This window comes from Pagrus pagrus (assembly GCF_965226575.1).
Source record: "Pagrus pagrus genome assembly, chromosome: 16".
Taxonomy (NCBI): domain Eukaryota; kingdom Metazoa; phylum Chordata; class Actinopteri; order Spariformes; family Sparidae; genus Pagrus; species Pagrus pagrus.
In genome coordinates this window covers 10852303-10878457 of record NC_140200.1, presented here as the reverse complement: position 1 = coordinate 10878457, position 26155 = coordinate 10852303, and the positions used below count along the sequence as shown (strand labels likewise).

Genomic DNA, 26155 nt, shown 5'->3' with positions numbered 1-26155 from the left:
GACTCATTTAACACAACATGTTACTCAACATGAACATGATCATAATGACAAAACGTGAAGTTAAAACGTAAAAGGCCTTGCCTTGCCTTGCCTAAAAAAAACAATAGCTACTAAGGCTGAAGGGATTAAGGTACATTTATTTATATTTTTTACATTTCCTTTAATTTTGAACACTAAGGTTTAAAAACGAAACTACATTTGAATAATTTTTGGCTACATTACACAAAAAAACATAATCGATCACTGTAAGTAAAACTGCCAAACACTTTCTGGTTCTCAGATGTGAGGCTCTGTTTCTTTCTTTATCACCTAAAAAACAAAAACAAGCACTTCCAAAGTTGGCCTGCAAAATATATTTTTTTAAACATTTATTTACAATTTTCAGTAATAAGTGACATTTTGTACACATACAAAATTAATAGTTACATTGAATGATGAATCTTTGATGAAAATAATCTTTGGCTGCACCCATAAACAACGCCACATATTATTATTGTATTGCCCTTGACCTTGGTGAATCTAATAGCAAAGTGTTCAATTTTACCATCAGAAACAAGCAAAGATGAGCACAATGTAAACATCAGCTCGTTTAATTAGATATAAAGTCAATACGGTATGATGAAATCATTGCGCAGAGGATCGATTAATTGTGTGATGATGTGATTTATTTATGTACAGCGAGGTTCGGGGATGATAAAATCGACGTCCCTCCCTTGGATCGATTGGACGGCGCATCATGACGGCTTCAGGTAAACTGGCCAATACTGCGAGCACGCACGTCAGCCGCGAGCCTCCCACGAACGCAGCGGCGGTTGCATGGAACGCTTTCTCGCGCCCCAACAATAGAGTGGTAAGTACCATTATCTCAGATTATAACGGGGATATCATCTCGCGAATAAACGCCCTTTCACACTCGTTGCTTCGGAGGTAACGTTTTTATTTCACACGGGTCAAACAGACGGATACTCTTTGTTGTTACGAAACCTGCCGTTCGCTTCAGCGGACCTGCTTTGATGCGGATTCCGCCGACATCTACCCGGAGCTTCCCTTTGGAAAAAGGTGCCTGGACCCTTCTCCGCCGCCGCCTCTTCCAGCAGGAGTACGCTTGATAACAGAGACAGTACAATCATGGATCCGACCCGGGGATTTAAATTCTCGGACACGGTGGCATGCTCTGCCGCTCAGTGAGGATGGAAAGAAAATAAGAGGAATTTTAACAAACGTATCAGGTAAATTATTTGAACGCTGTGTGCTGTTGTTTAACTTTAAAACGACACTTTGGTCAACGTTTTTGCATCTCTACTACGAGCAGCAACAAACTGCCTTAAAAACCCGAAGTGTAACATTAGCCTGAACTGGAGCTGCCTGGCTAATAACGGTCTCGGTAATGCAACACTGCCTGACCATCACTGACTGCCACATCAACCCTGTACACAGGTGACAAATGTGGCAGTGTTGACAACGCTGGGAACATTAAAGTGGCCATAATCCTTTTAAAGTATCGTTAGTGTGTTTTATTAACGTATAAATAAACGGCACGTTTGTAACGGGACCGCTTTGGAGGCTGATAAATGGCCAAACTCCACATCTGCATGAGCTTCTCCCGCTGCAGCGTCTTGACATGTTCAGTTCCTGGCATATCACGTCGGTGAGAAACCGGAGAGCAAATATTTGCAATGCCCCTCAAATTACCAAACGTTATAGACACATGCCACGCGTATCATCTTTCAGTGTCTTTTTTTTCTCTTCTCTTTTTTTTTTCTTTTTTATCCGTCGTCGGGTTTGGGGAGTTTCAGGCTGCCACAGTATGATTAGGCGAACCGCTGGCATCCGCACGACGTGATTTAATTTTCCCACTGAACGCATTGACTTGACTCAGAGAGGAGGATAGGGGCTGGGGTCTATTCCAGCCAGCCTGGTTTGCAGTCATGGGGGATGGTAGCCTTCAGCCCAGTGAAAATCATGCTTTGTGAAATACGAAACCTTCTTTGTACTACTACTTCAAGTGCAAGTAAGAAAAGTGGGCACGAAGAAGAAGTGTGGGTTTTTGTGACTGCTGTGATCATCTCATATGGAAGATATTCGTTGCATTGCACGATGCAAGCTGATGTGGTGCTGTAGGGTATACATTATATACAGTCCATGTCCCCTGCAGCCTGTCCGTTTCATACCCAACCAAGATTAGAGTCTTGGGATGCCACAAGGAAACACTTTTGTCTACAGTGGGAGCGAGCATCGATTTTAATGGTTTGAAATATTGTAGTAAAATAAGAGCTGCCTGTAGTGGAAATATCTGTCTTTGGTGATGAATGAATCCTCAGCTACAGAGCCATTGATAAAAGTCTATGAGCGCCGCTGCGCCTGCAGCTTTTGACAGTAGATTAGTGTAGCCAGTTTGCACACCTGATGTATTAAAATTACATTCAAATGTAATAATGATAACACACAAGAGACACAAACCGGAGCTAAGTGGGGTTGTAGATGCACCAGTGTCTGCTTGTGATGTGTATGAGATCAAGGATTGTACTTATTCGTCTGCTTTATAATGAGGTTAAGGAATTACTTTCCCCATGTCAGTTCAGATCTTTATTATCTCACATGAGGAAAGTCTAGACGCCCTGTCAATATAAACAAAGAAAGGGGCTGACTCTCCAAGCTAAAATTAGCCTCACAGCTTCTACAGTTACACTATCTGGACCAATAATACAATAAATGCATTGAAAAAATAGTCCTTGATTTGATTAGACGTCACATTAGCGTCCTGATTTAAATCGAGAACATTATGATCCATAAAATTGGTGCTGAATGTGTTCACTTTCCAGATGAGCCTAGAATATTTTAAAGTAGAAATGTGAAAGCAGCTCTGACTCCTTGGACAAAATATTCTGAGGGCCCTTGCAGCTGTTGTATTTATTAGTGAACTATCACATGACTGACGTGAGTGGAAGCTATAGACCGAGTTTCGCAACAACTCAAAGAGAGCACATATGTATATAAATTATTTGCAGATTTTGGGTGAATTTGATGTTGCCTTCGAGACATAGTCCAGCTTCCCTCCCCCTGAAATTACATATACAGAACTAGTGATCATTTCACGCTCATTCAGCTCTGATTGGATGATGTATGCAGAAGTACGCCCACTGTGGTCCCAAATCAGTGTTGTAGTTTTGTTTGTGGCAAGTTTTTCACAAGTGGGTTACCTCTTTGGGTTTTGATGTTAAACATGGCATTTCTGAGCTTACAGGTAAACATTAAGCATAAGCAAAAAGTAGGAAAGTTGGCGGGTCTATCTTTGTAACCTCCTCCTTTATACACGAGTGTATATGATAGCACTCGGTTTACCCGACAAATGGCCTTACCTACAGGTGTATTCCCAGAATAGAACAGAACATATTGCTGTGGTTTTATCTGATGCTGTTTGTGAACTCTTTGCTGCGAGCGATGACATTCCTGCACAGTTTGCAGTTCTCATGTTTTTCTCTGTGTTTCGGAGGCCCTCGTGATAGAAGAGCTTTGGCATGCCTCCTGCAGAGGCTTTTGGACCTCTCTTATTTGTTGACATTGCTCTGATCCTCTGCCAGTCTCTGGCTTTCTCATGCTAGCAAGAAGAATATCTCTCTTTCTGTGGCTCTCTTTTGTCTTTCTCTACAGAGGTGGCGAGGGGTGACAGTAGGACACGCAGAATAACATAGGGCCTAATGAAAGAGAGAAAGGAAAAGACATGAGAGTAAAATGATTGATGGCTGCCTGGCATGAGGAGGTGGGAAGAAGGTGGTCCAGGGATTCTGGGAAAGGCAGGGAGAGAGAAATTTAATGTGTGCGCAACGCCCCGTTACGTGCCACAGACAGACCTCCTATCTCCCAGCTGTTAGGATGCTCCAGAGGCTCCGGCACACAGCAGCTATTGTTCTGCCTCTTGGCCAGGCCCACAGCTCTATAATACTGCTTCTGTCCCCCGTCTGAACTGGCCTGACAGTAGGACACCAGGGCTCAGTTAGCCTGCTTGACTGGTGCTTCTTGTGTCCTACTGCCACTGCCTCCAACACCTCCATCCCTGCATATATCTGTCCATCCTCGGTTGGGACTTTTTGCTCTCTCTCACAGAGTTTGCAGTAACTGTATCTCTCTAACTCCTCCCCCTTTTCTTTTACAACCAACTTTTTCAATTTGTGATACTGTCCTTTCTCTTTCTTGCATGTTCCATTAATCCATTAAGCTTTACCTTTACTTATTTATCTTATTAAAGAACAAAGGCAAAATAATATTTCTGAACACAAAAATATATTTAAGTTAATTATACAGGGGAAAAAATAAATTAAATGACTTTTCAGAGCCTTAAACACCATTCATTTTTTATTGATGATCACGGAGCATCATAATTTGATCTTTAGTCTTGAAAATCAATATTTGCCATCTGTATATCCGTACGATATCATTCAGAAAAGTGTTGCATTATCTCTTCTGCTATTCACTTCTCCTCACTATCCTCTTAGTGCCCGTTCTGTTATCCACCCCATCTTTTTCCTCGTATCTCTTATAGTTGCCATACTGGCTCTTTCAGCCTCACTGTTTCATTCTCTCACAGTCACCCAGGGGAAGATAGGGCGGTGACAGGGTTTCTCAGTGAGTTTACAAGATATCTCTGAAATAGGCCTGTCTGACTGTCTCTGCCACTGCCAAGAGGGCAAACACACACAAAAGCCCCATTTGAGCATAACGCCACCCCTACTCAACTGTAGAACCTGAACCTCACCCCCATATCTGCCCAGTTGTATCATTTTTCTGTCCTCTCTATCTCCTCTCTATCTCTATCTCTAATTTGGAAATTATTTATTATTTTTCCTCTTTTCTCTGTCACTGTCAGTTTCCCTTCATAGAGGTCTGCAGGAATGAGTCTGTGGGTTTTTTGGTTAAATGCCTGAAATATGGCCTGTGGTTAATAGAGGCTTAAGAGATTTTCAAGTTGTGTTTAATGACACAAAATACATTAGTAAATACCCCACTCGTGATTTTGAAGCTTTAACATGTCCTGGTTGCTAACAAGCGGCTGAATACAGACAACAGAGGTTGTCAGGACATTAAATGTCATTATGCTGAAAATGGAGACTCATCTACTCACTAGTTCGCTTTTCCAGGCAGACTTTATGTGACTGAAAATTTCCAACTCATAGTTTAATCAATTTATAGTAGCGTGTAGAGTAAATGTTGTAGTAGGGTCAGTGGTAGTGACTTTGAAGTAATGTGACTGTAATGTAGTTTGTTTATAAGCTAACGTTAGATTTTTACATGTGCCGATTACATTTACGCTTTAAAAATCATAAAAGTCGTATTCATCAGAAGATTGTCTTGCTAAACAGAAGTTATACAGTTAATCAATGGAATAATCCCGTAGGCCTATTGTCAAGTGAACCAGGATGATGCTAACTTCGGAGTTGGCCAGAAAATTACGTCATCCCTGCAGCACTCTATACAGCAGGTCCTTACTCACTGTGATGTAACACCTCTGCTGTCAACTAGTCAAACCACAGCTGCTTTTTTTGAACAAACGCAAGAGTTCTGTCACTCACCACACCACTTAAGGCTGAGTATGAGAAAGGATTCATCTTGTTTTCCTAATGTTCAGCCTAGCGGTATGTTTATATGTGCCAGTCTCAGCTTGGCAAACAAAGGGTATGCTCATGCTTTCCAGCTTTAAAAATAAATGTGTTTGTTTAGGCTGAGAACTTTAGTGTCATAACAGTCTAAATGTGGGTAAGAGCTGATAATAGGGTGCCGAAGCAGAAAAATAGAAGAGGGGGAAAAGGTTGAACCCTGCAATATAGGCGTAAAGTATATTGTTAACAGACCACTCTCTCCTCACAGGCCTCTGGCCATTCCCTGCAAAGTGAATAAAAAGCCTCACTCTTGACTCTGACTCTTCAGTCAGTAATAGCCAGGTATTTAGGAAATGGAGCACCGTGGTGTCCTGTGACTGACCCAGCTCATTCTCCAAGCTGAAAGCCAAAATGAGCTTCACAATGGGATAAACTATGGGCTGCTGAGGCCACTCCCCTGGTGTCATGTGTACCTTCGGATGGTAAACGTAGTCTGATACCCTCCTCAGCACAATGTGATGTACCTGCCCTTTTAGGTCACTGTGTTGTTTAGTCCTGAGCATAATCTAGCTCGAAATCCTGCCAAAAGATCTCTATGGCTGCACTCAGAGCACAAGAGTATTTGACTAGATTTGATTATGCAAAGTTAAGCAGAACTCCATGAGGGGCAACACAACGCAGTATACTTCTCTGTTGGAGTTTCTAAGCGCTCTTTTCCTCTCCCTTGATTTCTGTCTTCCTCTGCTCAGTCCTCTCTTTCACCGATGGGTTCTTATTGAGCTGGAACGGCCGATGCCCTGGTCGTCGTGGTGATGTGTGATGATTGATGGAGGCGAGAGAAATGGGAGGCGAGGCACGTTTTATCCCATCCGCAGCTTGAATCCCTAGTGTCAGGACTCAGACGTCCGTATTCAATTACAGACACGCTGCATTTTCATTAGGATTTTCATAAGCACTCATTTTTCTTCTCAGTTCACTGGGTAGGAGTACAAGGAAGAGCAAGGAAGAGGAAGAGAGGAGCAGACAGTGAAGGAAGCAGAATATTTAAGATCCAATAGGCTTTTGTTTCAGGTACATGAAGTGGGGTTTTTGGGGGTTTATTTTCTAGCTCATTCCTATCATCTCTGTCACGTTTGTCTATCATAAACTGTCTAAAAAACTGGAAGTGTTATTAAAAAACCTAAACTATAAAAAAAAAAAAGCAAAAGGGCAAGGCTGCAGCCTATAAAGGGATGCTTAAGGGAACAGGAGTGCTGGGAAAAGAGAAGGAGAGCAAAAGGGGAAGTAGCCTCTTAGCGTCCTAGTGTGTTTGTCCACAGTTTCACAGCAGGGGTGCCTGTGCACACAGACAACTGCCGCCTTCAATTAGGAGCCAATATTTGGCCGTTCATTTACGGCTCACAGCAAGGATCCAGCTCCTCTTTGGATATGCATGAGGCCTGAGCACAAGGCTCGTCTGATTTGCGCTGGATTAAAGCCCAGCAGAGGCCGTGAGTGTACACTTCTCTCCCATTTCAGATGGGAAGATCGGAAGTGGAGGCGAGCTCGCCTTCTTTTTTGTCTTTGATGGTTAGCAGGAAAGGCCAGATTCACTTAAATCCTCAGCAAGAAAACCTACACTCAGCACACACTGAGTAGGCTTGTGTTATTAATGCTTATTATACATCAATGCTTGTCCATTCACCAGGACATGTTAGAGCTGCAGAGCAGAGGTCACATAGAGGTTATGAAATTTTTACTGGTTAAAGAAGCAGCGGCTAAGACTGTAGTTCAGTGGGAGAGTACGTGCTGAATTCTTCCTTCATTCAATGTTATGCCAGAGGAAATACACGGGGGTGGTAGTTATTAATCTGCTCTTAGGCCTAAATAAACTATGCTGAAATTTCGAACTATATCGTATAGTGATGTGATGATGAAATAAAAGGCAATTTCTGACATCAAACTATGGGAAATAGTGTGAGACACAGCAGGCCCTTACATAACTGCCTTTCATTTATAGACACATGCCCACAGCTTGAGCGTATGAAGACTACTATTATATAAGACCGGGAAACACTCATTTCTGAACTATTTGTTAAATTTACACTCCTATTACTGTACACTGATACTGAGATCAGTCTAAAGATAAGTCATTCTTCTTAACTTTGACAGTGTCCATAGGCCATTGTCTCTTTGTCCTTGATCTGGAGCAGTGGTGCATCAGTGTGTCTGTGCTCATGTGTGTATGCATGAGGTCACGTGTGTGAGTCCCTCTGCATCTTTTCTGTGTAGCCAGCCAGCAAGCTGTTACTCTGAGCCATCATCCTCTTGACATAGCCAGTCGTCACAGTACTGTTTTCATTATCCAGAACACTGCTGGCTATTGACTGGCCCGGCACAGTCAGCTTGGGCCACAGAAAACTAAAAAACAAAAAGGACTTGGTGCTTTGGCAGAGAGCACGTAATGCTGCCATTGACTTGAGTAGGTACTTGTAGCTGAAACCTGTAATACTTTTGCCGTGTCATTATTGTATCCATTTGTGTGGTAGATTATGGCGAAGCACTCAAATTGGCTTCTCTACGACTGAGAAATATTGATTGGTTTTGTCTGGCTGCACCAAGCTGCTCGACAGTTTCAGTGCTATCTACCAGTATCCGTACATTATGTATTTGTATTCACATTCACTTGTTGATGGTGTTTTTCATTGCACACCAGCAACCATTACATAAAGTAAATGTGGCACTAGACAATCTGACATCTTTCCTATAATTTGAACATGTGTAAATATGGAGGAAATCCGTGAGTGATGTGAATAAAACAGATATGTTATCTTATCTGTAAGCATTAGTGCCTGAGTCACGTCAGATAGATTTTTCATTAGCAATGTTGTTTGTTTAGTAGCATTTTCACTACCAACGAAGGAAGTTTGGCCGTGGATCATTGTGTTTATCCCTGTTACTCATGCAGTGTGTATCTGCCCCAGATAGCCAGATTACTGGACATTAGCTGTAAGATAGCGAGCAACAACACACACTGAGCATGTGTGTGTGTGTCTTTGTGTTTGAATTCAGGTCAGTCACTCAACTCAGCACTCACCAGAGACCCTGGTTCTCTGTTTTCTTCTTCTCCTCTGTAATGTTACATTACTGAACTAAAGTACATTACAATTACATACACAAACACCTGAAACAGGTTGATAAATCCTCTTTTTATTCTAAAAAGGTGAAAACTAATCTCTGAGCTCTCCTCCCAACAGTAAACTGGTCCAGATCAGAGCAGAATCAGATGTGACTCTGGGGGTTTATTCCTCCAGAAGGTCTGGCTCTACACCCGACTCTCTCTTGTTATGATAAAGAGCCTCTAGTTGCTGAAATTACAGTACATATTGAGTGTGAAGGCTACATGCAGTGGCTTTGCAGGTGTGTAAGGACCACAATAGCTGAAATCTCAAGTGTTACAACACAAATACGGCACTTGAAGGCTAGGAAATATGATTGCTTTATGTTCTGCTTAATGTTTTCTATATAACACCAGTCCTCAATAAGCCACACATCAGTGCATAAGGAGAGAGGTGCACTTCACTGTCTACACGCAGGATCTACCTCAGATGACACAATGACAGGGTTGCAGGCTTGTGCAACTGCTTGATGAATAACATACACATCTCCAGGGGCAGAATCTGAAATAGAATCTAAAAAGCTTAGTAAATCTGGTACTGACTGCCTATATGCTACAGATGTATTAATTTGTGTAGGGTGGAAAACCAAAGGAGACGTTTTGCAGCCTTCTTATTTGATTAACTAATATGACAGGTGTTTAATTAAATTCAATAATAATATCTAGTATGTTCAGCTGCGAGCAGTACAGCATGAATCCTGTGAACAGCAGCAGATGGAGTGCAGTAATAACGATGCTGTCGTTAGGCAAGTATTTTTATTTAGGGCTTGTTAAGATCCAAATTAATGTGCAAATGGGGGATGATGGGGTGAATGTTTTCGATTGATCCCAGCGCTTACCTTTGTGAACTGCAGACTCTGACTTAAGCTTTATAAGCAAGATGTCATTAAGGGTATGTACCAAACGAGTTTATCTTGCGAATGTGTGAATGTGAATATGTGTCTTAATCAGCTGTTGCTGACTAAATGCCAGTTCAGTATTTGGAGTTAAATGAGCCCGGCGTAAGCTGCCTGGAGGAAAACTATCCTCCTCCAGCTAAACAGTAAAGCAGCAGCCCACATGGGTCCATCCTGTGGTGTAGAATGAGGTCAAAGGTCATTTCACTATTGTGTGTGGTTATATAAATGTTAGTTGTGACTTGAGGCAAAAGCTTGGCTTGTGTAGTGAAGCCTCAGGAGGACAGATAGGTGCTGACAGACAGGCCTGGCCTCACCGCTGGGACTGCTGCTGCAGAGCCTCTTCTTTTTCCATCTGTCTCACTGTCCATTATTCTTTACTGGCTCCCTGTGTGTTTATCCTCTCTGTCTCTGTCTTTTTTCCTCCTCTGTCTTGCTCCCTCCCGCCCCTCTCACGATCTGTTTCTTACGTGTTTTTATACCATATTCCTCTCCTTCCTACGTCCTACTTTACATAAGCAGGAGCTTCACAGTCAGTGCTGACTGCTTCCAATGATGCTAATGACGACTGCTAGTTCTGTGGTCAACATTATGTCTTCGTTGTCTGTGGTTTGATCAGATTTTTTTGTGCAGTACTACGCAGAGTTCAAACAAAGGTAACGTTACAGTGGAATAGAGGAAGCAGACGGAGTGGGGCACTTGTTCACCAGGCCAGATGTTGCCTGGAGCTTCAAATTAAATTTTCCAAATGCAGCATGGATAGAGAAAAGAGGGAGAAAAATCTTTGCAGGTTAATTTCTTTGCCTTTTCATTTCCCCTAGTTTGTCTAATAGCTACATTGAAGGACACTCTAAGGATTTGTTCACGTACTGCCATTGAATTCCAATCAGAGCCCCTCTACAAGAGTAACTGGCCTCATTGTTGCCATCAGTAGTAACACAGTTACTTGTTTAGCTGTTTCTTTCTTCTATTTTGCTGTTGTTAACCCTTTTCAGTATAACCAAGCCTTGCTTAAAATCTTGTGGCATCCTGATAGCCAACTCATTAAAGATGCCATATAATGCTTATTTTCACATTAGTACTTTTGTTCTGCTAGAAATTCTTTACATGCTTTAATGTTCAAAGAAACACTGTTTTTCCCATACTATCCACTGCTGCAGCACATCTACTCATCCTCTGTCTGAACTCTGTTTTAGCACCTGTCTCTTTAAGGCCCCCCCTCACCCAAAATCCCAATTTGCTCTGATTGGTCAGCTCTCACAGGCCTGAGCAGGCACTGCCCACCATTTTCCCACATCAGCTCTGCCTCTGTTCTGCAAACATGGCTATGCTGGGGGCGGTGACTCTGTAGTAACCTTATGGAAGTCATGATGGCTTGTTTAAAGGCACATTTTCTGAATACAGGTTTTGTGCATCACTCTGTGGATTGAGGGTTTTGATATTTTCACTATATTTATATAGCACATCACTTAATAATATCACGTCTTCTACATATCTTTTACAATATGGGACCTTTAAGGCATATTGAAGTACTATCTACTGTTATAGAAAACAGGACAGCACATTTTTTTTATCAGCCCTTGATTGGGGTCCAAAATTACTTTCCAGTTTCCTGGAGTCTGAAAATGTTTTAGTGAAGTTTTGGCCAAAGTCGTTAGAGGTTTGAGTGCTGAATCGTGTAAAGTCGGATAAAGAGGCAAACTGTTCAGTATCTACATCTGATCAGTATCTGGAGCTACTCCAGTACTTGTGAGATGAAGGGCTCTCCTGTGCGAGGAACAGGAAGAGGTGGACTATGAGCAAGCTGAGTAGGTGTTTATCTAATTGCAACAGGAGCGAGAGAGCTTTTGGTTGCAGAGCGACGTAACAGTGACTGTGACTGACAAGGGCATGATGACTCAGATATCCACACTCACACTCAGAGCTTCAGTGATGAGGGGGATGACAGGCAAGCCAAAGTCTGACTGACCAGGATAGATAACAAGGAATCGTGTGGGAGAAGTGATAACAACTGCTGTGGATTCTGGCTCTCTCTTATACACACACACCCTCACACACACACACACACACACACACACCAGTTTTTCTTAATACTGAAGAGAGGGCCGGGGGCTTGAAATATGCCCACTGATAAGAGGGAAAAATGGAGGAAAACAAGGGGAGAGAATAGGGGAGCGAGAGGCTTTATACCTGCAGGAAGAATTGGATTTGCTTCCTTTTCAAGATGTGTCGATTGGAGAGCAGCAGAGCGCCTTACAATGCCCGGTGACAGCCGAATGCAAGAGGGAGAAAAGGGAGTGAGCTGTGCCTTTGTCTCCATCCTCTCTGTCCCATTGTCACCCCTATCACCTCCACCAGAGACAAGACACCACATTGGGCTTGATCTAATGATCAAACCTGAATGGACCCATTGAATATGTGTGTGTTTGGATGGAGGATTTTGTCTTCTGTCTCGATTTTGATCCTCTGGACTCGCATGCTCAATAGTCACGATCTAAATATAGCGAATTGAATCATGCAGACACCTTAAGTCCACCTCAAAAAATCTCAGTCCTTGGAAAAACTGCCCGGCAGGCACTATGAGTCACTGTCTTTATCATTGTTCAATATAATGGCAGAATAAGTGGATGGCGGTGGCCTTAATTGAGTCAATCTTCTATAGTGCTGTTAATACAAGACTGTTAGACCACATTTTGTCTTCTTTAGCCCCCTTTGCACAGCAGAGATTCATTCTTTCCTCCCGCCACGGCTCCCTTTCATTTGTATGCAGAAAATGTTCACCCACCGTTTTGCCTGGCGGTGGCATTTTGAAGCATAGCTGTCAGGACTATGTGTGGGTGCATGGGGTGGAGGGTGGAGGCTGGAGGGCAGCGTGGGGGTGCTGTGATGTCATGACACATGGGTCACATGATGCCTGCAGCTGACTTTTTGACCCCTAATGAGCATGCTGCTTCTAAAGATGGCAGAAAAGACCCTTAGGTCACTGACTGCTGACTGCTTTCACCACCTATAGCTCTCAGTGTGTTTGTGTGTAGAGTTGCTTCCAAAACGTGATATCCAGTATGTCTGTACTTTGAATAGGTTTTTATCTCAAACTTAACAGACATTTAAAAAGGTGTTTGAGTCATTAAGCAGCCATTATTGAGTGTGATTTTTAGTTTTTTTCTTCTAAATCGTTGGGCTGTGTATCAGCAAATGTAAGCTTATCACAGATATTTTGGTGTTGGGTGGGTTGGCAGCTGATGACTTACAAGAAGCTTGACAGAAATTCCATTTGAATGTTTGATTTTAATTAAAAACACTTTGTCCATGACATAGTTTGCTCACCAAAGAGCACTGATAAGTTTATTTGTCTACTGCAAAATGTCTCTGTAAGTACATTTCAGTCACAATAAAGCCTTTATGTGCCTCCATTATCATAACTGATATTGTAGGCGTACAAAAACAGGGAATTTAGCTGAAACATGATCTTTTCCTAACCCTAACCAAAAGTTTTTTCTGATGAAACCTAACCAGACCATATGCACAGCATTGTCCCCAGATATAATTGAAAAATGAAGCAGAAATGTTAACAGACAAGGTAATTCATTAAAGTTTTCTTCATGTAATGTCTGCGAAGGGTCCAGCTGCAGTCTCACACACAACACCGCCCCCTTAGATGTTTCCCTAAACCTAACCATTTCAAGGGTGCTCCCTGACTCTCTCGCGGAAGTTAAAGCGACAGGCGATTAAATGAAACACAAAATTACGGATTTCTCCAAGTTTGAACATTGTTGGAAACATTTAGGATATTTCAAGTACACAACTAAATAATATAACAAAGGTTTGGTCATTTTTAGACTATAATGTGGAAATGTTACATGTCATATATTACATCATATATTAAGACCTGATCAAACCAGAATTTGGTGTCATCCATGCTGTTTGCCCCACTGCTCTGTACCCACTGGCACTGCCTCAGGCCTCCTCACAGCAAGGGCACCTCCGCTAAAATCACCACCCTGGTCTGCCAGCACTTTGTTCCCAGAATCGTCTCTCATGCACTGACACAGACTGTGACATTGTACAGGACCTCATGAGACAGCCCATGAGAGGTTTGCACAGCTGCCCTGGGCGCTGTCTGATCGGCCCATTTTATCCCACAAATTCTCTCAGCTTTGCCTCTTGTCTCTGTTCCTCACTTATCCACCTTTCAGCTGCTGCCAAGTTCCACTCGGTTCACTGAATGGTTGTGAATGGGTTGTTTAGTCTGTTGTTGGGGTCTAATTGCCTCTGCTCTATCAGCAATGTTTTACAGAACATGGTGGTGTTCATGATGCAGCCATTATGTCAGATTTTGGTTTAATAGTTTCAGCATGTAAAAATGTGGAAAATTTGGTTTCAAAGTATGATTTCAACTGTTGGGAAAAACCCCACTCTTTCTCTCTTGGTTGACAAGTTGAAAGCATTATTACATTTTTATAGACTGTATTCTTTTTACTTAATGTTAAATCTTTAATGTTAAATCAAATACGAGTCCATTGTTACTAAAGGATAAGTTCTCCCAAAAATGAAAATTCAGTCATTATCTTCCCACCTCCAATGTGGTTTAGGTGCAGGTGAAGTTTTGTAGTCCACTTGACATTTCTGGAGCTGCTCTGCAAAACGGCATTGCAGAATTCTCCTAAACAACTGAAGTAGATTGGGACTTGAGGTAAGCAACAACGGCAGCGACAAACAACAAACAACAACAACCAACTTTTCCATCTTAATCCAAGTCTCTGGAAGCGCTGACATCCCAAATTGATTTTCTAAGATGTTATTTACACCCTTGACATGCTGTTGAGCTCATGCACCCACTTCAGATGGGTTGCACACTAGCACAGCTTAGCAGCTACAGTAAAGATTTCAGCTTTAAAAAGGGTGTAAATAAGGTCCTTTCAAATCAATTGAGATCTCAGGGCTGTTTTTCCTTTTGATTTTTTTATGTTTTAAAACAAGTCCCCATCTACGTCAGTTGTTTAGGGGAGTGCTGCAACACTGTTTTGCTGTGAAGCTCAAGAAATGTCTCGTGGACTTCGCCAGTTGAACCAACTTTCCATCAGGGTGAGTAGATAATGGCTAAATTTTCATTTTTGGGTGAAACTTGTCTTCTAAGTTTTGAGTAAATTACACGTGACGGTGTACAAGGGAAAGAAAAGACGTTGCAGTCAGTTACTATTAAAAGTATCCAGGATATGGTCAGCCTCTTTTTTGAAGTGGAAGATTTCTGCATGTGTTTACACATTTCCTTCTTTGTAAGAAGCAGTGATGCATGAGAGACTGAAATACACTTTGCCTCCGAGCTATATCACCAGACTTTAAAGCCACTCTTCTTCCCATTCTCTGACCATGACGTTTTCTTAGATGTAGATCAAAGGAAACTGATAGGAGAACAATTCATCCACAGTGTGCTGAATGTGCGCCTTCTCACCCGGACTAGATAGATTGATAGGGGGCTGATGAAATGACGAAAATGTAAAGGTGAGTGCTTAAAGGGCACTTCAGATGTGGAAAAGCAGGGTGCCATATCTCGTGATTCATGTCTCTTTACACTCAAAGTGCAATTGCTTTTGACATGTACCCCTCTGAGATATTTGCAGCAGTCAGATGGATGTGAATCAGTACATCACAGTACCTCATAGAATATTGAATCACAATACCCACTGTGTTGCAATATATTGAAAAATTGCAGTATCAATGAGGTATCAGCTACTTCGCACCCACAGAAAGCCTCTCTCATTTGCTATCCCGCCTCTCTGCGCTGAAACACAGAGCCCCTGGTGTGGGCATTGTTCTCAATGAGTGAAGATGGTCTATTTCTCTGTTTCCCCTGATGCCACCCACGCTGCTTTTTCGTGCCTCAAGCTGTCGCTCTATCTCTCTTACCCTTTGTCTCTTTCTCTCTCCGGTACACCCCTCCCTTTTGGGGAAAAGCTCTGGACAACCTGCATCTCTGCGCAAGAGCCTGGAAACTTTTTTTAACATGCAACATAAAGCCAAAGGTCTTCTGGAGAATTATAACTGGCTTCATTTTCATGGTGAGAGAAAATACATTAAAAGGTGCATTTTCTTTAAGTGTTTCGCTCTCCAAGTAAGCTTGGTTTGTGCAGCACTTCTCTGCCTTGGGCTTGTGAGCATGCATTGTGAGCTCCATTCTTGGTTTTCTCTTTTGATAGCGTTGTGTGTCGCTCGAGCTGACGGGGGTTGTTGCAGCGGTTAGTTTGTGTGCATGTCCTTCACGTCTGTATGAACAGTACGGGAGTTGGTATAATGAAATTTTCCCTCACAGGCCAAACAAGCGCAGCTGCACAGTGTGCGCGTGCAGACATTTATTATTGAGCAGCAGGCTTTCATTATTCATACCAGTGGGTTTCGTGCACTCAGCAGATAAACTTCTTTTGAGTCTGTTTGTTCATCAGACACTCTACTCATTGATGTTGGCACACAGACGTCTATGAATATTTAGTTGTGCACGTGTACAGCGGGATAAAGCATGTTTTCTAAATGAATGTCTGTCTAAAGCAATCTAAGCGCTTGGTAAGAGAATACAATGTGGGCTGTGTCCAACTGCTCACTCCGTATAAGGTTCATCATTGATCATGCTCTGAATGTAAAGTATAGTGGACAGACAGCTACTGTGGGAGAGACAGTGATTTCTTTTCGTACACACAGAAAATATTTGATGAATGGATAGCTTGGACCTTGCTATCTTCTCCAAGGAAGGATAAAAGACAACAACAGTGTTTTTATGGCTGCACAATTACAAACATTTCTATAGCTGTTCATTTCCATGCATAGAGAGTTTGCAGCAGCAAAATTATTTGTGATTCATATGGGCAAAGTATTTTCTCCATTGTTAATTTGAATGAAATACAGATAATAGAGTTGGAGAAAAGAAACCGATAACAACTTGAGCTTGTGAGTTTGCATTTTAAGCAGCGAGTTTTGTCTGAAACAACTCCTGAAACTTGTTTACAGCTGCCAGGCAACATTAAAACAGCAGAGAAAGCCAGCCAGCTCATGGATCTGTGCCATCTGACTACCTGAACACCATCTGAGCGCCAGCATGCCAGGTTGCTCACTTTGATCAGCGCTGGCCGTGTCAAGAGAAGAGGCAGGGCACAGTGCTAAATGACTGCCTGCTTCACACCCCGGCTTGATTGGGACTGCTCACTGTATAACATGTACATGGAAAATAGCCATGGACAGACTCCAGCGCCTAAATTACAGAGCTCAGGTGGGGGAAAAACAAAAAAGGAAGTCTTCTGTGTAAAAAAAAAAAAAAAAACTTACCACACTTCACAGAGCAGCTTTTGTTTATGCACAACTTAGACAGTGTCAAGAAGAATATTCTGAGAAACACAGCGCAGGCAGAAATTCAGAGTTATTGAGGCGAGGAAATAAGTTTATTATGTAGCCATATTCCTCGCCACAAGCAGTGTAAAGTTTCCCACTACCGGCAGACCTAGTTAGCATAGCTGTCTGAGCCCAACCTGACAGCAGTGGTGCTGCAGGTGTATTTTCAGCCCCAACAGAAAGTGTGCACGCGCCAGCATGTGTATGTGTTTATAGTACCTCACTGGTGAAGGCCTGCAAGGTGTCATCTCACCGCTGAAGGGTTGCCGGCTGGTACAGAATTTTAATTGGCAGGAAGACACGCTGGCACATGCCACGTTATGATCTGCCAACGTGATCTGCTGTGATGGGCGAGGAGGGGATAAACTGGGATGTTATGGTCTCCAATGGAGGTGTTGGTGTGGTGTGTATGTATGTGTGTGTGTGTGTGTGTGGGGTTATTTTAGTGATATTTGTTTTCTATTTGCATCAAGCTTTCGTAAGAACTTCATCCAACCTCATGGGTTGCTGTCAGAGAACTGCAACATGTTGAGTGTGTCTGTGCATGTTATTTCATTCTGCACATGTGCACCGGGGAGCTCTTACTGTGCAGAGACGCCAACTCTCCTCTCCTGTCAAATTTGACAGTGTGTTCCCACCAACAGCGGCAATGCATTAGGACTGAGGTAAGCTCAGAATGAAATTGTTCGTGAAGGTCTGCCATCACAGAGAGGCAAGGTCTGATAGTTAATCTAATAAAGATAAAAGCACATACTTTTGTACAATGTTACTCCAAAATAATTCATGATGTTTCACTTACGAAAAGTGACCAAAGTAGTTGTGTGAAGCTTGAGAGAGAAATTCCTATAATGCCTACTTTCCTATTATCGCACACCTGCCTAATACTTACAGGAAATTGGCAGGTTGTTGGATTGTTTGCTTGGAAAAAAGTATGGAAGGAGAAGGTTTGAGACGCTACTGGAGGATCCAACCCAGCCCTTTGGTGAAGACATACTGACCCGTCTATTCATTGCACGGCTGGTGAAAGAGTCAGATCTTCCTGTCAGTATTTTATCAATGAGTCCGAAAACCTCTTTTCCAACTGATCCAGTTATAGCCACAGGAAGACGGCAAATTCAGCATTTTATTATCTTAAGTGATTAAAAGTGTGTGGCCATTTGAGCTGCTTTTAAAGGGATTAAAGATAAAATTCGAGCGTCGTGTGCTAATGAGACAGAAAATGAAAGAACAAATAGCTTTTAAATATTTAGAGCTGCCTCATTAGAATCACAAAAAATGATGAGCCAGACACATTATTTGTCGTGTTGAGTCTCTGCAGTCACAAAGGAAAAGTCTTCTTAACCAGCTAAAGGAAACACCAGTCTTGATACATTTCAGGTTTGACGAACATACATGTATTGTTTTCTTTGGAGAACGAGCTGGGTTAGCTGTCCTGTACTGCATATCTGCACTACTGATTTGAACCAGCTGCTGGTGAGCTTTGCCAGTCTGATCTCTGCTCCCTCTGCTATTGGTTGCGGTGGCTCTGCCAGTTTTCCTGATTAGATGTCTGTGTTTTTATGCTTGCAGCTGTTCATAATGTAGGAAGTCCACAGTTTCCAGAGTTCTCGGAATCACTGGGAAAAGGACGAAATGTTCAGGCTAATTTCACATTGAGAATGTGGCCATCTTCAGCCTGTGCGTTGGCTTTGAGGAAGGGTATTAGGGAGAGAACACAATGTAGTTTTTGTTTGTTTGTTTGTTTTAAGGCTTTATTTTCTTAGTCCTGGAGTAACTTTACGTTGACGGAGTGTGTTGTTAATGGCATGTAACTCATGGCTCTTAATGCAGTCATTGCTCTTTTGCGGCAATTTCATTGTTGACCCTTACATGTTACAGGAAATCAATAACTAAAGGGCACCGACATTTGCTTTTACTGTATTCGTGACAGCACTCCCGGGTTTCTGCAGGTCCCTATAGAAACGTTTTTTTGCTCTTCTGCCTTCTGCAGACAGTGATGTCAGTTAGGAAAATGTTTTGTTATTTGAATGCAGGCTGTTTGGTATGTTTTGGTAAATAAAGCATTTAACTAATTGTACAATAAATATAAGCATTAATAAATTAGTTAATTAATGCCTATTTTTACTGTACAATTGGTTAAATGCTTTATTACTATTTCCGTAACACGGTCCTCCATAGTTTGGAAGCATTGTACACCTATAAACTGAAAATGTGATTGTTGTGATGGAAGACTATCCTCTCAGAAAGTTGATTCATCCTTTTTTTTTTGGAGTTGTAGCCAGCAGCATGAGGCCTAAAACACACTCCATTACATGAGTGTCATCTCACAAGGGGCAAGTGTCAATTTAAGCATTAGATTTAATGATCTACCAATCCATTTTCTGCTGCTTATCCAGGTCGAGGTCACATTAATTCAATTAATTGTATCACTTGGATGGTATGATCTTGAAATGGGTATTACACTGCCTTCTATGTGGTAAAGGCTTTTAAAAAGTCATAAATTTAATTTGTGTCTTGCAGAAACCCTGCACTCCATATGTGAGCCCTTGCTCACAACCAGACTCTTAATCTGCCTTGTGTTGGATTCTGTTTCATGGTGATCCAGAGAGGAAATCAGCTTGACTAACTGCTCAGACCATGAATTTTACATCACTAAACGATGAGATCTCTCTTGTTTCAGAAGGTCAAGGCAGTCTCATTTCAGTTCCAACCGGCTGTCTTGCTGGTGTGTGTGTGTGTGTGTGTGTGTGTGTGTGTGTGTGTGTGTGTGTGTGTGTGTGTGTGTGTGTGTGTGTGTGTGTGTGTGTGTGTGTGTGTGTGTGTGTGTGTGTGTTTGTGTTTGTGTGAAATTGTAACTGATGGCGTATCAAGGGTCTGGAGTCTTTACCAAGCCCTCCAAATAAAAGGCCCTTGACCTGCTCCATACTGAGGGGTCCTCAGCTGTATTGTGTGGCAGTGTGAGTGACTAAATGCTCCATTAGGATTCATTAGAGCCTCTAGTTGGACATATTGTCCCGAGAGCAATGACCCGCACCAGTGGAGGCCCCCCTGCTCTCCACCGACACGTGCCGTCCCTCACCCTGCTTTGTGCTCCCACACAATGGATGAGCAATCCCCGATCTCCCTTCTTACTTCTGCTCTCATGTTGCATTCACTACTCGGTCGCTATCACTGTTATGACACATCACCCCGATCTCAGCCCAGTCATTCGCCCCTCTCGCCTCGCTCCACTCTCTTTTTGTCCACCGTCTTCGCCTGTGCCTCTCCTGGGATATTATAAAGTGACCAATGACATCCCACTGCAGCCGTTGCCATGGTGATAGGTGACAGCGGGAAGCACCACCCAAGATGTATGGGGCGTAAAAGTAGGAGGACAGTGGAAAGGGGTGTGCAGAGAGAAATGAGGCTGGCCAGCCCATAGACTGGATGGAAATATAAAAAACAGAAAAGGAAGGGAAACAGCTGGTAGGTAAAATATATCTTTGTGCCATTTGATATTTATATATTCCTCTATTTAACAGGCAAGTACAGCCAGCGAAGAAGGAAAGACATATGGTTCTCTCACATACATCTTTCAGCTGCCTTGTTCATTAAATGAGGACAAAATTGAAAATGGAAGTGTGTAATTTTCTCAGTGTTAATTCTGTCATCCACATCCATTCCTTAATGGAGCAGCTATTGTGCTGAATAGTCAGAAATCTGTAATAATAATAAGTAAGGCAGTCATCAATAACTTGAATGCTTTCAGTCCTTTGTGGGATATCAGCTGGGTACCAGTGAGATCACTGACCATGATTGACCATTAGCTAAAATTGCTTGTTGTTCTGGGAAGAATAGCTAAAAAATAGCCTAATTAAAGAGATTTCTACTTTCACAGCTGTGTAGTGAACTCTGCGGTGGTCTTTAAAGTCCAGATGAAACGGCATTTCAACAGTATCTAGCTTCTTTATCATGAGTGTAACAGGATAGGCAGGCAGGACATAACGCTGGGAGGGATTTGATTTGAACAATTAAAAGTGGGCGTGTTGTGACGGTTTACTCCAACAGGATGGCAGAATCTGTCAGGGAGAGAGACAAAGTCCATTGTATGCTCCATGTAGACGCTGAAGTAATCCAATATAAAATATCTCTTGCATTATCTGGGGCTGTCACAGATAACATTTTTCTCTAAGTGAATAAACTCTAGCCAGGGGGAGACACCACGACATATTGTGCTGTTGCTAGCTCTGTGCCGCTAAAAGTAGAAGACTGATTGATGCGTGGATGTCAGGATATTTTTGTTTGAAACTTCACTGGTTCAAGCCTTTGTAAGAACATGTCATATTTTGTTATACTGAAAGAAACATGATTGAATTTTGATGTTGGGTTACAAAGAAAAAACATCAGGGATGCGATCTATAAAGGTTTCAAAGGAATTTTTCATTTCATCTCAACTTTAAAAGTGAGCACAGTAGACATGGAAGTTTGGTAGTTTTTATACCCCAGACCTGCTTCGACAAACTGGCCAGAGAAAGTTAACAGATGATAAAGGAGAAAATAGACGTGTGTGCAAAACATTTGAACCTAAGCTTTTACACTTTTTAAGGCGTTACTACAAACACTTCACACACATTGTTTGGGAGAACATTATGTACAAAAACGGACAATCTTTTGGCTGACTTGACATGCTTAACTAAGCCGAAGATTCATCTTAATTACCGATCTCCAGAAAGAGACTCCTTACAGTCTGTAATTCCTCCTCGGATTCAGTTTGTTTCAAGTGCAACAGCCACTTTATATGCAAACTTGGTCTGAAGCTATATTTATCTGGCATGATCTGAAAGGCCTCTGCTTTTACAAATATGTAAAACTTGTTCAGTCCAACGCAAAGTGCACACCACTCATCTCTTTTTTTGTGGTGCAGGGAATCAAATAGCCTAGAAAACAGTGAAAAAGAGTGTATCCCCCCACACATTTTTCACCTCTGCAGTGATAGATTTATTTAAAAAGCCTTGACGTTTTGGTCACAAAGACCTTTCTCAGGACATTAATCATGCTCACCAGATAATTCACATAAAAGAAGCAGTTTACTAGTTGGCTACTTTTATTATGTGTTCCCGTCATATCATCATCTCAGTCACGGCTGCAGCTGCTTCCTGATAGCTTAACCTATACTTATTAATTCCCCTGCAACACTTACATTTCTGCAGTCATGTCACACTACTCCATCTATGCTGCTGGACTTAGTCTCCTTAATCTCTTTCACTTTAAAGTTAAATATCTCACTAGGGCTCGTACTGAATGACTTTAACAAGGCTTATCTTGGCACTGCTAATATTTTTTCCGACGTAATCAACTCAACTATTATTGTGGACCTTCCATGAAAAAAAACCTTTACATTAACCAGTCGTTTATCCAAGGTTGGATCACTCTTTGTAGAGCAAATGTTTCGTTAGTGATTTCTCATTAGGCTGTTTGTGTTGCTTCGCCCATGCAGGAAATGGTTGTGTGGTGATTCCATCTTGTTAAGTTGTAAATGTTAACGGGTTTGAGTGTCCTCTAGGTTCACTCTGTCTCTTCCCCTTGCGGTTTCTTTAATTTTCTTCTTCTCTCACTGTCAGAACCAAGATGAAGTATAAGCAATTTCTCAGGGGAACTCATGAGAAATGACAGCACAATTCTCATGGGAGCAGCGCTGTCATGTGTTATCATGTCATAGTATGGTATGGAAACCTCAGAGGACGAATGCAGCGAGTGATTCTGTGCAGAGAAAATCATCCTCTCCTGTGGACAGCAGTCTTGAGTTAACTTATGTCCAATCAGCGAGGCAGCAAACGTGTGCTGCAGTCATTAATCACACACGCGAATGCACTGTGGCGAGGCTGTCGGAGGGATTTTTTAAAAGCGAAGCAAGTGAGCAGTGTTTACTCACTAATGATGTGTCAACAAATATCAAGAAAATGTAATTTAGCTGATGATACTGTAACATGAAAGAGATATCATTGCGAATAAATGTTTTCTGATACATTAGGCATAGAAACAATCTTGCAACCTTGCAATAGAGATCCACAACAGGGATCGAACCAGGGATGGAAGTGGAGTATTCCTTCAGTCTCCCTTTGTCTGCATTTATAGACAAACAGGAATTAAGCAAGATAACAGACATTTCATCATTGATCTCATGATTCTGTGGATTACTTTGGAACACAAAACCTCTTTAACTTTTCAGTAATTTTTTTAATCTTTATTTAAAACCAAGGAAACAGCATCTCTACAATTTAAAAAAGCCCACCCTGAGGAGCTCAGGCTGGCAGAATCAGTGTCATCACTTAACACCCATTTCTATGCGCTTTTATGTCATGGGGCTTAGAGGGTAGGAGTGAATGATTCATCTGCTGCTGTTTTGTTTTTTAACACCATCATTTCTCCCTGTTATGTCTGTGTTTCTCTGCCATTCATGAAGAATTTGTTTTTCATAAAGTTATTAAAGGCGCAAACGCATATCCTGCTTTCCTTTTCTTTCACTGCAATCTGAAAGCCGTCTTTGCTTTTAACCCCCTCCTCCTTTAGATAAAGCTGTTCTCCGTCATTCTCAGAAATAACTCTTATGACCCAGTAGGTAGGAGGAAGGTTGTCAGAGGACAACACATTCCTTTACGGGAAGATGAGAGAGGAGAAAAGCCTCGAAAAGGAAAGAGAGGAGCACAGGGGGAGGGGAGGGATACCAAAACAGCGTGAACTTGCCCGGCAAATACATTTGTCATCATCTGTGTGTGACTGTGTGTGTACGTGTTTGTGTTGAATAACCTAGTGTGCATGAAAGGCAGAGAAATAAACATAGTTATGATTGACTGATTTAATTTGTTTGCTTCTCTATTAGTGTTTCTGTTTTTTTCTCGGTACACCTGCACCCCAGAGATGAGCTCAATGTGTAACATACAGAAACACGTACAGCTCTCACAAAGCAAACTGATATGAATAAAGGTAAAAAGATGCAGTATTGATTTCTGATATTTAAACCACATTACTAGAGGGGGATGCAACTCCGCTTCAAGAAGATAAGATTAATATTGAAATTAGTATTATCAAAGTCGTTTTAGGCAAGTCTTGCCACTCGGCAGCCAACTGTGCGCTCGCGTCAGGTTTTTGGTTTTTGGAGGTAAGGGGCAGGATATGTGTCGTCTTTAGTCTCATGAACAACTGCCATTGCTGCCGCTACAGACTTGGGATTTGAAAGTGCTGTCGGCTGTTTTTCTACTTTTTTATAATGTCTGGTAATTTTATATTTTTGTGTATGTTTTCTACATCAAAGGAAGACGATAGTCAAAACGTGAGTAAATCCTGCACCCAGTTATTGGTTAAATGTCTGGGCTTCAAGGGATTTATAGTTTTTGAACTGTTCACAGGTATACGCACTTATACCATAATCAAGATAGTTGGTAAGATCCAAGTACAATGTTGAAGGCAGCATTGCAGGGTCAGCCCTCCAACGTCTTGCACTCAGGTCTTACGGATCAATATAGTTAATAGATGACAATTTATCCAAATCCTTGCTGAATTTGTCCTAGTGTGGTATCGTCCAACTTTGCTTGGCCTCCAGTTTGATAATTTAATGGGTTGGATACATTTGTTTGCTGTACTGCTCTGTTTACTTTCACTGTTCGACTCGCTGTAAAACTGTAACAAATCAGACAGGACTGACCAATTCTTCAAAATGTTCCTGGTTCCTTTTTCTATCTTTTTTGCTTTTGGTTTTTAAAGATGCATACAGTAGGTGTTACATTAAGAAGTGTGAGGCCTGTGTTGTTAAAGGTTAACACAGTAACAATTGAGTTCACACCTCCACCTTGGCAAATTGTAGCGCAGGGTTAGCCCTCCATTAGCAAGACTTCCGGAGGCTGTGAAAAATGTCAGTGCACATTGGGTCAAGAGGTGTTCCCAATCAGGAGGGGGATGTATGTGTGTGTCCTCTCTACCTCGATTAAGAGTGGAGAGGATGTCTTGTTATTTTCAAAGTGGGCAGGGATTTTGGAGCTGTGTTTGGGTTCGTGTCGCAGTAACGTCGCCCGCACATCTCATTCAAACCACTTTAACAACAGCTGAGGGAGGTGCGAGTTCTCATTCTTTCCTTTTATGGGTATTGGTGCCCCCATTCCAAGATGAATCACCTCAACAAAGCTTTTTTTTTTTTTTTACTGTGCTTCCTCTCTCTTCCCTCTAACCATCCATAGCTGGGTCACTTCCTAGAATAGCCTCCCTTGCCCTACATTTTTATGGATACGGTCAATAATCATGTTTATTCCTCAGTGACAGCAACACCGCTAAGAATACAACTGATGTCAATTAGAGTTTAATCATTGCTTTAACGAGGCCTTATCACTGTCAAGCCCAGTCAATCAGTCAGTTTGTCTGAGCACCTGATCGCCCCATCATTGCACATAGTTGCTCTAATTAAAACAAGCAAATAGCAGAGAGACGAGGTGTTGTGAGCGTGATTAACCGGTGTTGTCACGGATGGGAGTTTTGCTCGTAGACTGTGTTTTGCCCTCTGCCCTACAATCTCTCGATGCTATTTTAACCACATTAGAAGCCTCATGTTATAACATGGTACCAACTTATAATGATGTAATGAGTGTTATATAATAGTTGGTTGGTTGGTTTTTCAGCATGTATTTCCAGGAAACTTGGATGGAGGATGGGTCTCGGCCCAGAATAGATCCCATTAACTTACAAAGCATTTCCAGAAAAAGGGCCGGATCCAGACAGGGGAGCTTAAATTCTGGTGAAGCAGTTATCGGTGGTTTGAAATTTCGAGTGATACAGGGCCATCGAGTTTGATTTTGGATTAGCCTTGACTGAATTAAAGGGGAGTCTTGGTCATTAGTGACGGTATGCGCTCATCTGAGTGCCTTTTCAGTTGAGATATGGTTTTGTGAAATCAAAAGAAAGTGAGTGATAAATAAATACAACATTATGCACTGGGCCTGGAAACCTCTTTCTTTCAGTGGTGGAAAGCTCCTGTGCTCCCCTGGTAGTCTCGCTAGATGCACGGCTAAATGAGCTAACAAGTTAACAGTAGCTACAGTCATTGATGTATAAAAAGAATACAGTTAGCAGCAGTTAGCAGTAACTCTGGTGATATGCTGCCCCTA

The 26155-nt window shown here is 42.0% G+C and overlaps 1 protein-coding gene across 3 annotated transcripts in view; it reads left to right on the top strand.

Annotated features, from left to right (window-relative positions):
• The first annotated feature begins 761 nt into the window (after nt 1–761).
• Nucleotides 762–26155, top strand: part of wasf1 (WASP family member 1) — a 66222-nt gene continuing 40828 nt past the window's right edge. For 2 of the 3 annotated variants that reach the window (XM_084377406.1, XM_084377404.1), the window contains exon 1: nt 867–1229. The gene's annotated coding sequence lies outside the window, so the exon portion shown is untranslated. The other variant, XM_084377405.1, reaches the window with a different exon arrangement.